The 12,468-nt window shown below is 43.4% G+C and overlaps 1 protein-coding gene across 2 annotated transcripts in view; it reads left to right on the forward strand.

Moving 5' to 3' along the window:
• The first annotated feature begins 245 nt into the window (after positions 1–245).
• The window catches only part of FOXN1 (forkhead box N1), a 521,814-nt gene continuing 509,591 nt past the window's right edge, over positions 246–12,468 (forward strand). For both annotated transcript variants that reach the window (XM_085649114.1, XM_085649115.1), the window contains exon 1: positions 246–486. The gene's annotated coding sequence lies outside the window, so the exon portion shown is untranslated. The remainder of the gene's footprint in view (positions 487–12,468) is intronic.

Genomic DNA, 12,468 nt, shown 5'->3' on the forward strand with positions numbered 1-12,468 from the left:
GCCGGCTTCCACTCACTCTCAGCACTGAGCCCTGCATACAAGTGAAAACTTGCATAAAGACCACAGGCCATGAAAGAGTGAATGGCATAGAGACTAAGACGGAAGGTTAGTATAAAAAAAGACATTACGCGAAGATGAACAGCAAATAAAAAAAGAGGTGGAACCGCGACGAACAGAAATGAGTGTAGTGGGCGAGTCATCGCGCTGATCACCTGCAGGGCCAGTGTCAGCTCCCATCGCGGGCTGGCTGCAGAACTGCTGTAAAACCTGCAGCTCATTATTACATGAGCCCGGGGCTGGATAGCAGCTGATATCATAATTATTGTCTCACCCAGGCAGCTGCCTGCTTGCCTTCACCTGATTTAATCGCAGGCATATTTCAACAGTCTCCCCCAGCAGCTTTCTCAGCAGCACTCGGCTCTCCGCTGACAGGGCTCCTGACCCCGCCGCCTGCGCCGGAGCACGCCGATGGGCTTCGGTGGCGAGGTAAGACGAAACTTTCTCTCCTACTGCGCGGCCTCTCTCGCAACTCAGGTGTGAAAGCCAAGAGCAGAAAAGGGGAAAAAAAGACGACAGGACACCAGGAGATCCCTGCCCCCCATCCTCTACTTAAAGCAGCTGGCGCACTGAGTTATAAGAGGCTGATGGCAATCTGCGAGTGCAGCAAAGAGCTTACCTTTGACCTTTAGCACGGCTGACCCCTGCCTACACACTAGAAGGCCGGAATCAGGGCGCTGTAGTAACAGGTACGTCCTTCCCAATTCTGAACAGAGTACATATGATCAAGGGGCATCGCGATCAAAGGTGCAGCAGGTGCAGTGGCATCGAGGCCCCGAGAACCGGTTGAATTCCATTATTGCTGTATTTTACTACCTAACCACTGGTTAAACAGCGGAGAGGGGGGAGGGCTGTACTTAGAGTCTCTGGCAAGTGGCAATAAGAAACGTGGCTAGGACCCTAGGGTACTTGGGCTGTGGCACATTCATTTCAGAACACTTATTGTACGCAAGTTTGCAGTCCCCAGCGCGAGAACTCCGCGAGCGCCGTGTTTTATTATGAGGCCAGCGTGAAAAATGTAAATATACACCCCCTTCACTCCCTTGAAATGCGCGTGTTTGAAAAGATTCACAGAAAAGTTAGAAAGATGCGCGCCTCGGAGCACTCGGGATGTGTGAACAGGGCTGAGCGCGAGACGCCGTGCCCAGACACAAACACGTACACGTGCAGTTTTCATACAGTGCATACACAGTGTAGGTAGGGGATGTAACCTGGTTTAAGCATGGTTCTGCTGCTGGCAGATACGGGGCCAAGTGATTCGCCCTACACAGCATGAAAGCTGAGGTGTGTAAACTCAGACCGCCGGGCTCCACAGTCCGCACCTTTACCGGTTGCTCACACATATCCCCACAAGGGCAGTGGGAAACCGAGGGACTTCTACACTTCAGTAGAGTCGATAGCTGCTCTTTGAGTTACAAAATTGGTGAAGTGGTTCACCGGGCCTTTTTTGTGATCGATTTGTATGCGTTTATAAAGGTATCAAATGTTACCGGCTGCATGTGTTCATCAATTTCCATATAGACGTGTCCATACATGTAAATATCTGTAGGTGTATGCATATATGTTTAGGTGCGTGAAGGTATGTAGGCATATATGTCTAAATATGCACCCAAGTGCATGTATGTAGGTATATTCACTTGTATAGATGTGTGTACATTTAGGTACTCATGCGTTGTGTGTGTGTATTTATATTAGCGCGAAGATAAATTGTGATTGAACTTTCATGTGTACGGGTTGCTGCGCCGAAGACGGTTTTAAAAGCTTTTATTGTCTACAATTATTTTGCTGCAATGGAAATCAAAACCTGTTTTCCACTGCTACATTGCATCAATGGTCTCTGTCGATTCACATCCATTGTACTCATGTATTTCTTCTACTTGATGGGTTTGGGAGCCGTACCCAAAATAAAACTGCACAGGGGTAACTGTGAATAAACAAAGATTTTCACCCAGGGGTTCCTCTTGACATCATACACAACAGAGATTACCTGCTACTGCCTGTCATAAATGAGTTCTAAGCTTCTGTGGTCAGAGCAGCGCTGGAAAGCAGGAAGCACAGCTTCTGGGGGAGAGTGCTGGGGTTGGCGGCAGGAGGCCATTTCTGCTTTTTTGGGTGTTTTTAATTCGGGACTGGGAGGAGAGGCCATGTTATGTCTGACTTCCCACTACTCCGTTGCACCAGTGTAGCCGCTGAAAGCCGGGGTAAATGATTTTGGGGGTCATATGTAAAAACCGTATTCTAGATGGGTAAAAAGTGAACAACGGGGATGATGTTCACCCTGTGGTTCTGAGTGACATAATAGAGCTTCCCTCTCATTGCCTGTTTGATGTCACCCGAAACTCCTTGTTAAAAAAACAAACATCTTAATTCACTGTTAACCATCTATAACTCTATTTATCATTATAGATTCAAAGAGGACCTGTGGAATATACTGTGATTGCGGCAGGCTAGTGCCTCAGCTGACGGGGAGGTGGTGGCAGACAGGTATAGGGCCCACGCTGTGCTTCAGTGCCCTTATCAGTTAAAACTGGGAGCACTGAGGGACAGCAGACCTGCCAGTGTGGAGCGCTACAAAAACTGAATTTTCTCCAGGCTCCATGACTGCCGCATATCAATAGCTCGTTGATAGACTTTTTGGACTAAATGGGAATATCCTGAGGTGCAAGTCAAAAATAATGTCAAGATGTATGTACAGATAAGGCACAGTTTGAACCCGGGCGAAGGTGGAGAATTGCAAAGATACAAGTACTTGAGAGAAACAAGAGAACTGGTGTCTCTGCATATTTCTTATCCACACTCTTCTGAAAACAACCATTCTGGTTCCCTGAGATGCAGCGCTTATTAGCAATGAGGTCCGCTTACAAAAAGTGCCATGCACTCCAATAACGTGACCGGATAAGCAAGGAGGATGGTTTCTTCTTTAAGAAGGGAAACTGGAAGTTTGGCTTTCGTGGTGATGGGGTGCTATGTGTTTCAGTTGAACTATGCTGTAAAATGGAACCCTGCATGACAAACCATGTGACAGATTCCATGACTAAGGGTTCCACGCAGCATATACAGTACAACGTGCCACAAACACCTCTATCATAGTGCACAACTTAATGCCCCACACAACATCAACTCGTACACCGCTCTTGAACATTGACTGGTCGTAGAAAGATGATCATACAACAACATTTGATAAAGCAATGTGTGCTACAGCAAACAAGACTAGACGATTAACCATGCACAACATCACCCCACTCAACGCACATCACAAATTCAACAGTCATCACATTCCAAAAGGAATGTCTCACAAAACTTTATCATACCTCGTCGTACAACTTAACCGTTTTAAGATATTTCACCACACTTCAATTAGATTAGCACCATGTCACACTCCACCAAGCCCTTTCATATCACCATACAGCTTCTACCATACCTCACTCATGCTGTGTATGATTATTGTGCACTGCAAACACATCAATTGCATCTTCTTAACTCACAACTTCTAATGTCACCTCATAAAACACCATATGCCCTACCTCACACAACACTTTGTAAAACCACCTGTCCATAACATACCACACCAGCCACTGACAATTGAGTCAATAGGGACAGTGGGGGTCATGCAATACCTGCACCTTTCCTCAAAATATCACTCCACACCATACGCCAACACAATCCTCAACAAAGCCCAGGAAACCATAGTGTAACAAACATTATGCATCGTAACACATCACTCAATTCAGCTTCATGTCACAATAGTCCAGAGCATATGCGCTCCATCACATGACCCAAAATACACCATGCATATTACACACAAGATGCCACAAATACAAACTGGAGTACCTATGGATCATCCCACAAAGTGATCCCTTGAAGCCAACATTCTTCTATAAAATCACTGTACCATCACATAGAACTCAACACACGACAGCCTACCTGAATTTACTCATATTTCCATCCGACTACAGCACAGACTTCCACATTACTCTTTTCACTTTAAGACATCATATGATACATCGCATTTCAGAACACTTATAACCACCACACCAATCTGTAAGTTAATTTCACACACTTTCTTCAATACCCAGATGATAGATCAAACCAGGACAGCACATCTTCGAAGACCACCCCCACACACTACAAAGCACACACATCAACATGCCTCACAGACCTAAACTTAGGTTTAGATGAAAGGTTGCAGGGCTTAATCTCTCCCTTCTTTGCAGTCCTAAAATGGAACCAGGACAACTCATACACTGGGACCAGATAATTATAAGCAAGTATATAGATTGCTCAACCATCATCATCATCAAAATCCTTTATTCGATATTTAAAAAATATCATAAAAGTACAATAATGCAGTTAAAAACATTACAATACAATTCATTTTATATTGACATAAAAAAGGGGGCCATTTGCATCAAAGCGTTCAAGGTAACCCTCTAGTGTGTCTCAGTCTTAATGCAACTCTAATAAAATTCGTAATACAAGCTAGCGTCAGTGGATTCCCAACCTTTTGTAAATATAACAGAGCAACTTTTGCATGTCTGAATTTCATTTGTTTTAAAAACCTTACTAAAAAACGACGTCTGGGAACTGAATAAAAAGGGCAAAGAAGTACAAAATGAAGGGTATCCTGCGGAGACCTATTGTCGCAGCCGCAGGTACCCTTCTGCTCAACCGTGGCCGTAAAGCCAAACGGATCAGCCAAAAGGTGATGTAAAAGGTTGAGCCTAAAACAAGTAATTAAAAATCTATCTTGTGCATTGTATAGCAGGGCAAGATAGGGTTCCATGCCTTCTACAGACTTAACTAAATTGAAAGTGCGGACAGTAGACTTGCTTTCTTCTGAGGCAGCTCTACGAGCAGACTCCTTTACCAGAAAAGATCTTTTAATATTGGTTTTGTCCTCAGCAGTGATTGTTGTGGGATCAGTGAAGAGGTTCTTACAATCTAATCTAATCAGAGCACCCTTTACGTAACGCAACCATGGGATATCCATCCCCTTATCTCTACCCATACAATCACTAATTATCTGCCTACTTAGACCCGCCTCACTATTGGTCCATACTCTTAGCCAGGCCATAAGTGGTCTGACTTTAATCAGGTCCTCTATGTCCACCCTTCCCAATTCAGCGTGTGTAATATAGGCTGACGTACTTTGAGGGATTTGTAAGATTTTCCGAAGGAATTTGTTTTCCTCAGTTTGAATTGGTGCGGGGTTTGCAAAGCCCCAAACTTCTGCCCCATAAATTATTTTTGGGCAACAAACTGCGCCATACAGGTGCATGACCTGTTCAGGTGACCACCTGCCCAGCCTATGTCCATAACTCATTATGGCCCCTGTAGAGGCCACTACTTTTGCACTCCTACCTTCAATTAAAAACTTAAAATTTAAAAGCCCATCAAATAAAACACCCAGATAGGAAAAGGATTTGACCTGTTCCATTATATGTGTGCCAATTTTAAAGCATACATTTTTACATGGTTTAGACCCTGCCACCAGTACATATGACTTGGCTAAATTAGCTGAAAGATTTAAACTGGCCATAAAGCTAACAAACCCGTCCAGCAAGATCTGGAGACCTCTCGGTGTTCGGGCTAAAAGTACCGCGTCGTCCGCATATAACAACACCGGTACTGCTCGTGCACCTACTCTAGGGGTATCTGCATTTAGGTTGCATAATGCCTGTTCTAGCCCATTTATGTATAGTGAGAACAGAAACGGGGCCAGAAGGCAACCCTGGCGAACCCCGCTAGTGCAAGGAAAGGGAGCTGTAGTATCACCCTCTAGGTTATAACGCACTCTAGCAGAGGTGTTCCAGTGGAGTGCTCTTAAAATAACCACCAGACCTTCTTCTACCCCTAGTTTGATCATCAGGTTCCAGAGCTTTTCTCTATTTACATGATCAAAAGCCGATGTTGGGTCCATAAACCCCATATAAATCGACTGATTGCTTGCAATAGTGTACTTGGCCGTTAAAAGATAAAGATTCAGACACTGGTCTGTGGTTGACTTTCCTGATCTGAAACCATATTGCAAGTCGGTTATTATATGGTGTTCCTCAGCCCAATCCAGAAGGCGGTTCAGGACAACTCTCCCCAATACTTTAGCCGTTACATCAATCAGGGAGATCGGGCGATAACACCGGGGGTCGTCCTTTTTCCCTTTTTTTATAGATTGGGACTATCGTGGCCGCAGCCCAGGATCTAGGCATGCCTGTAGAGACAGCCGTGTTTATTACTCTAGTGAGGATGGGTGCCCAAAAATCAACCTTGCTTAGGTAGAGATCCGGGGGAATACCATCCGGCCCAGGGGCCTTATTCTGTGTCAACCCTTTGATCCCCACTACCAGTTCATCTACCGAGAATTCCACATTTGTCACCCATGGGCATATTACCTCACCCCCCTCCCGGCTGCTCGTCTGCATGATTATATAAAACTTTAAAGTGGTCAAACCATTGTTCAGGGAGAATGATAGTGCCGATTGCCGGTGCAAACGCATCCTGGAAACAGGGGTTATTAATTATTTCCCAAAATGCCCTAGAATCTTTTCTATCAGCAGCCTCCCTTAAGTTTCCCCATGTCTGTGATTGAAGAACCAACTTCCTTGACTTAATGGCCTTTTTATAAGCTATCCAGCATTGTGCAATGCGCCCCTTATCTCTAGGAACCCTTTTTAAGCTTACTTTTAATTCATTGTGGGCCCTAGAGCAATCTCTATTAAACCATCTGGGGGAGCATTTCATCGGCCCAGGCGCAGGTGATTTTAATAATCCATCGATGAGGCGTGCCATTGCCTCAAACGCCTTAACCACCATAGGTCCCTCAAAAGATGGGTCTAAACAAGCCCCAATCAATTCCTTACCGTCCTCCATTAAGGATCTATAAAAGGCGTCCTCATCCACCCTAGTCCATCTGAGCCTTCTCCCCTGGTCCGTGGCCCTCAAGGTACTGTTAGCATTAACATTTTCATTACTTTTACAGGGGGCCCAATTCTTAATCCGTAGGACTAAAGGGTTATGGTCGCTAAATATGCTCCATTCTATGCTAGCCTTATCTAGCCAATTCACAAAGGAGATAGAGACTGCTATATAATCTATAATGGAGCAGAACCCTCTTCCCTTGAATGTTGGTATGATTTTGTGACCAACTTTAGGCCCCATCAGATCTATTGTGTGCCTGAGTGCATGGTTGTTCAGAACCCTTTCTAGCTCCAATCCCTCAGGGGTATGTTCAAGATGTAGGCCTTTTTCCACTGTGCAACCAGTCCAGGCCCCATCTGTCCATTTTAAGTTGGGGCAGAGGTGGCAGTTTAGATCCCCCGCTAGGATCACATATGGGGCTACTACTCTCTTTCTCGATGCTAGCTCATCATTTAATAAAATATCCAAATTATGAATTATTGAACTATTCCCTTTACCTGAGACAGCATTATATAAGTTGATCAGAACAATATTCATCTTCCTAGATTCAAATCCAATAGCTTGTATATTAACAGAATTCCATTGCAAGTCGACCCAGGCACCTTCAAGCTGTAGATCCACATATGTAATTAACCCTCCCATTGGTCTTCCCGGTGCCGATTTCCTTGCAGGCACAGAAAAACACTTAAACCCTTCAAGATGAAAAGGGTTGTGGTCCACTACCCAGGTTTCCTGTAGGCAAATTACGCGAAATTTGCCCATGTACTGCCTCCACTCCAGGTTATGGAATTTGGAGGCCAGCCCCGCGATGTTCCAGGAGATCATTTCTATACCCCCTATCCCTTCCAGCTCTGAGGGATCCATATGAATGATCGGCGCGAGGTCCTTAGGGTCACCTGCCTTATTCCTTACCAATGTAAAATCAGTTACCGTGCTATTATTGTCCCGGGGTCTCTCCCCAACCAAATAACCATGACCTATATCACCCCCAATTGGGTAAACTTGAGCGCTGCCCATGGGGGGTGATCTGGCAAGGGACATTTCCTGCACGGAATCCACTAATCTATCTAGGATAGTTATATCTTGGTTAGCCTCTATCTCTGGCTGTTTAAGGGCTATGTTGACCTTGTTCTGAATGAGGGTATCCTCTAATTTTTCCATTCCTTGCGCTTTATCCACCACTACGTGATTGTGGGCAACATTAGCCGCCATCTGGCCCCTCATGTTATTTATAAGTCAGTCACAGTCTTCCAGGCCAGATAGTGCATCATATCTGTTACTCAAGTGTATCCTCCCTCCAATACCACTCACTTTTTGCCGATCAGAGTGCTGTATGCCCCCCCTCTCAGTGTTCCCATTTACGTAAAAGTGAGATAGGGGAAGGGGATGAATTGCGGTAGCTTTATCATCATGGAACCAATCACAAATGTAATCCACCACCCTCCGGTCCCTAAAATTGATAACAATGCAATCACCTTCTCCTACTTTTTGTTTATACCCCACCCATCCTACTCTTCTTGATAAAAGAATTTCCGCGGAAACATGAGTTGGTAATGGGCGATTCCTATTGAGCCAATGGATACATTTATTTCTTAGCTCCTGGTGTGATTCCCTCCTGCCCTGACCTAATGGAGGGACCCCCACCAAAACTACTACATATGGTGCCGATTCTGGGGGAAGCTGAATATGTGGTGGAGTGACTTCTTTGTCGCCCTTTCCATTTATATATAGTGCTTCCTTTTGTGATTCCAGAGTAGCAAGCTTTCTATATGACCTAGAACTATTTTCTTCGACAGGGTCACTCCCTGAAGGATTGCTAGTACACAAAGCAGAGCTATTATCCCGGGGATGTGTCAAATTACCAGGTGCCAGACTTTTATTGAGCAATGTAAGCTGCTTTCCTACTGGTGAGGGCTTCTCTATTGTGTTTGTGATATTGGGACCCTTACCACCTTTCCCAGACTCTATTTGACTACTGCCTAGGCTAGTAACAGAATCTTTTTCCTTGCCCCGTGATGAGGCTAACTGTAGTTCAAGGCAAGTCAGTCTAGAGTCTATTGAATCCAAACGTGTCGCGATTGGGACCCAAGATTTTTTGATCAAACATTCCATCTTAATCCAAAAGGAAGGGTCCAACTCGCTCACATTCCTTCCCCCAGTAGAATTGCAGGTATCCCCATTCTCGTCCGGAGTGCAAACATTTCCAGGATTTTGTAGTGACCCTTGAGATGGCGATTTATCAGGTCTCCGGGGTGGCTGCACTTAAGCATTCGCAATGTAAGACCCAGACTGCAAGCCATAAAATATCCAAGCAGCTCGCGATGCTAGGCTCAAGGACAGCGGAGGCAGAGCAACTTATCTCATCTGAAAGACACAACACAGACTGTGGTTCAGTGTGTTCAAGACCACAGCAAAGGAATCTAGGATTTCACAGGGAAGATGGAGGACTTGAAAAATACCATGCGCAGAAACAATTTCCATGTACTGGTCATCATGGAAAGTATGGAGGGAGATTATCCTTACAGATTCAAATGATATAGCGGGTATTTTTACATCTCAGAGAATGGGACATCGAGTGCCAAATTTAGCATACTCACTGCTTCCCCTTTGTAAGCTTAGTAATGTGGATAATATTGTACACTGTAGAGCCATACTAACTTTTTGTTTTTATTTTTGCTCTGATTTATTTTTGTCCTGCTACAGTTACACGATGATGAGAACTAGACCAGCTCTCTACTTCAATCCAAGATGTTGGTTTACAGGTTTTTCTTCAAGAACCTGCAAAACTTAACATTATTTTCAAGGGCCATGCCTATTTCTGCACTACTGATACTCAAGTTCAGATGCTGTTAGCCCTTCAGGCTAAGAATATGCTATAAGAAAATTATTAATTGACTTCGGGATAACTTATTGATTTTTCTTTTCTTTCTCCATGGTAGTTTTACTACAAACATTAAGGGAAAAAATATATTGGGTTTAAAAACTGATAAAGAACACAATATGATGGGATTAAGGTTAGTTTGCTGGGTATCTCTCCTTCAGTGAGGTTCTTCATTCTTCACCACAACATCACTACACTTTCCAGGGGTGTGAGAAGGGTTGGTCTGCAGGGCTATTTCACCCACACAGGTCTAATGGGAGAGGATCAAGGGGCTAGAGTTGAGATGTAGGGGCGATGAGGGTGAGGGGAGTGTTTGTTTGGAAAGTGAAAGGATTGGAAGAGGCAGGTGAAAAAGGAGAAAAGAGAGAACATTAGTTGGGAGTTGCTAATTGAGTTACTGTCTTTAACAAAAATGATTACTTCACCGCATACTGTGAAGAGTTCAGTTGGACACGAAATTAGCATCCTCTTTTGGAATATCACTGGCCCTCACACCCCAGTCAATGCCTCCCAGTTTAGGATTTTATTACAAGATCAGGAAATAAAAATCTTCAGCTTGCAGCAGACTCATTTAATCAAAACAGAAGTCCATATGTTGCGAACCCTAAGGTAGAAGATGTTCTCATCATTGTATGCTCCTACTCAGTGGGTGGTCATCTTAAAATATAGTAGTGCTTGGGTCTGTGCAAAGTCCTGCTATGATAGGCTGGGGTGATTGGTGATTGCAAGAATCAGTAGGGGTGGAAGGTACTTTACAGTTTCCGCAGTATATAGCTCAAATGGTGATGATCCACTACTATTTCAGAAGCTTCCTGTAAAGGTGGTAAGCTGGGGAAGTCAGTTCATTCTTTGCAGTGATTTTAACTTAACTCTTGACCCAAGGATTAATTGTACTAACTCTGATAGTGGTCAACGGATTCATTCTTCATGCAAGGCAGCTCTCTATCTTATGAAGTTATACAATTTAATAGACCACTGACGTCATACTAGGCTATGCTCTTCAGAATTTACTTACTACTCTGCTGCTCATAAACGGTATTCTAAGCTTGATCTAATGTTTGTCTCTCAAGTATTAGCTCCTTATTACATTCAACAACTTGTATAGCCAACATGATCATAGATTCAATGATCCCTATTAAATGTATACCAGTCAAATATTTTAGTTGATGGTGAGATCTGTTTTTAATCTTCTTTGTGACCTTTTTTTTCCAAGTCCAACTATAAGTGTTATATAGTGCACATTGTTAGTGTTATTCTATGATCATTTATTGAGCGCACATATTATTCCCAAAGGGTCTCATGGCGCTTTAGCAGGGCCGATTGAGGAGGTGTCCCAGGCAGAAGAAGGTGGAATAAAATAGCCAGGTTTTCAAGTGTTTTGTAGGCTCCCAATATCTTTTTTTCGGGTTTTTTTCAATGATAGCCCGCATGCAGTTGTCACAATGATTGCAAATAACTCTCCATGAATGTTCATCGACACTTTGCAAACCTTACGTTTTTTTGGGGTTCTCATCAGGACACGATTGGTTGATTCTGTAAAATAATGAATGAAGTAAATGTTGGATGCCTGTCACTCTAAATATAATGGAACTGTAGTAACTGTTTATATGATTTGGAATATGCTTTTTACCTTACGGTCCCTGCTGGCTGTTTCAAACTGGTCAGTTCCACTAAAACCCCTTTCCTTGTGAGATTATTATTGTATGACTTCTCCTTTGAGTCTGCAGAAATGGTAGACAATATTTTCATTAAAAATGAATTGTGTGTTCAAAGGTAACATTTTGACAACACTTTTGAAATCAGGCTTCACTCCTGTGTCTTGAGCATTTAGAATGAATGCTTTCTCATTTTTCTGACTTTATTACCACATTTAAATTAACTTCTGAAGCTGAACTGCTTTCAAAAAGCTCTGCTGTGTGATCAGTTCCTAACTTTGTCATAACTCACTCTGCACATTCTCTAGTTAACTTCAAGGTCATGACATGCATTAAATTACTAAACTAATTAACTCTTCATATTACTCTGTGTCCACATAGAGTGCTTTGTAGCTTTTATCTAAACACGAAATAAGACTTACTGAAAAGGTTTTCTGCTGCTTGAAGAAATCTTTGGTGTCCTCCGATGTGTCCAGCAGTTAAGAAATGCTATGTTTGTTTGTCAGGTCTAAATGATTGATGGCCTATTCTGTCAACCCATTGAATGCTGGTCATCATAGTTATGAATGTGTTATCACTCCGTTTAATGTTTTGTTTTTATTTTAAAAATGAAGTTTTGTTTATTAAATTGTGCCTTCCCAGATAAATGTAGCTGCTTCTTAATGTCCAGTGGCAATGTTATTTTTAAAAACATTACAACAAACAAATGATGGACGGAATGCTGACAATGCAGACATTCTCCCCCAGTCAAGAGATCTGGGTTAAATCCATCGTTCTTTTGCCCACTACGCCACCCCAGTTTAGACATGGCCATATGCAAATCAGTCTTGACCCTGTGCCTCATGGGAACAGTCCAGCCCGAACTGCCAAGCCATGTCTTCCCTGGACCGGAATCAAGCATCCTAGGACCGGTTTCTGGCTATCAGCCGTCATCAGCCAGGATAGCTTGACTCCAGTGGC

The sequence above is a fragment of the Triturus cristatus genome, chromosome 3_2, assembly GCF_964204655.1.
Source record: "Triturus cristatus chromosome 3_2, aTriCri1.1, whole genome shotgun sequence".
NCBI lineage: Eukaryota > Metazoa > Chordata > Amphibia > Caudata > Salamandridae > Triturus > Triturus cristatus.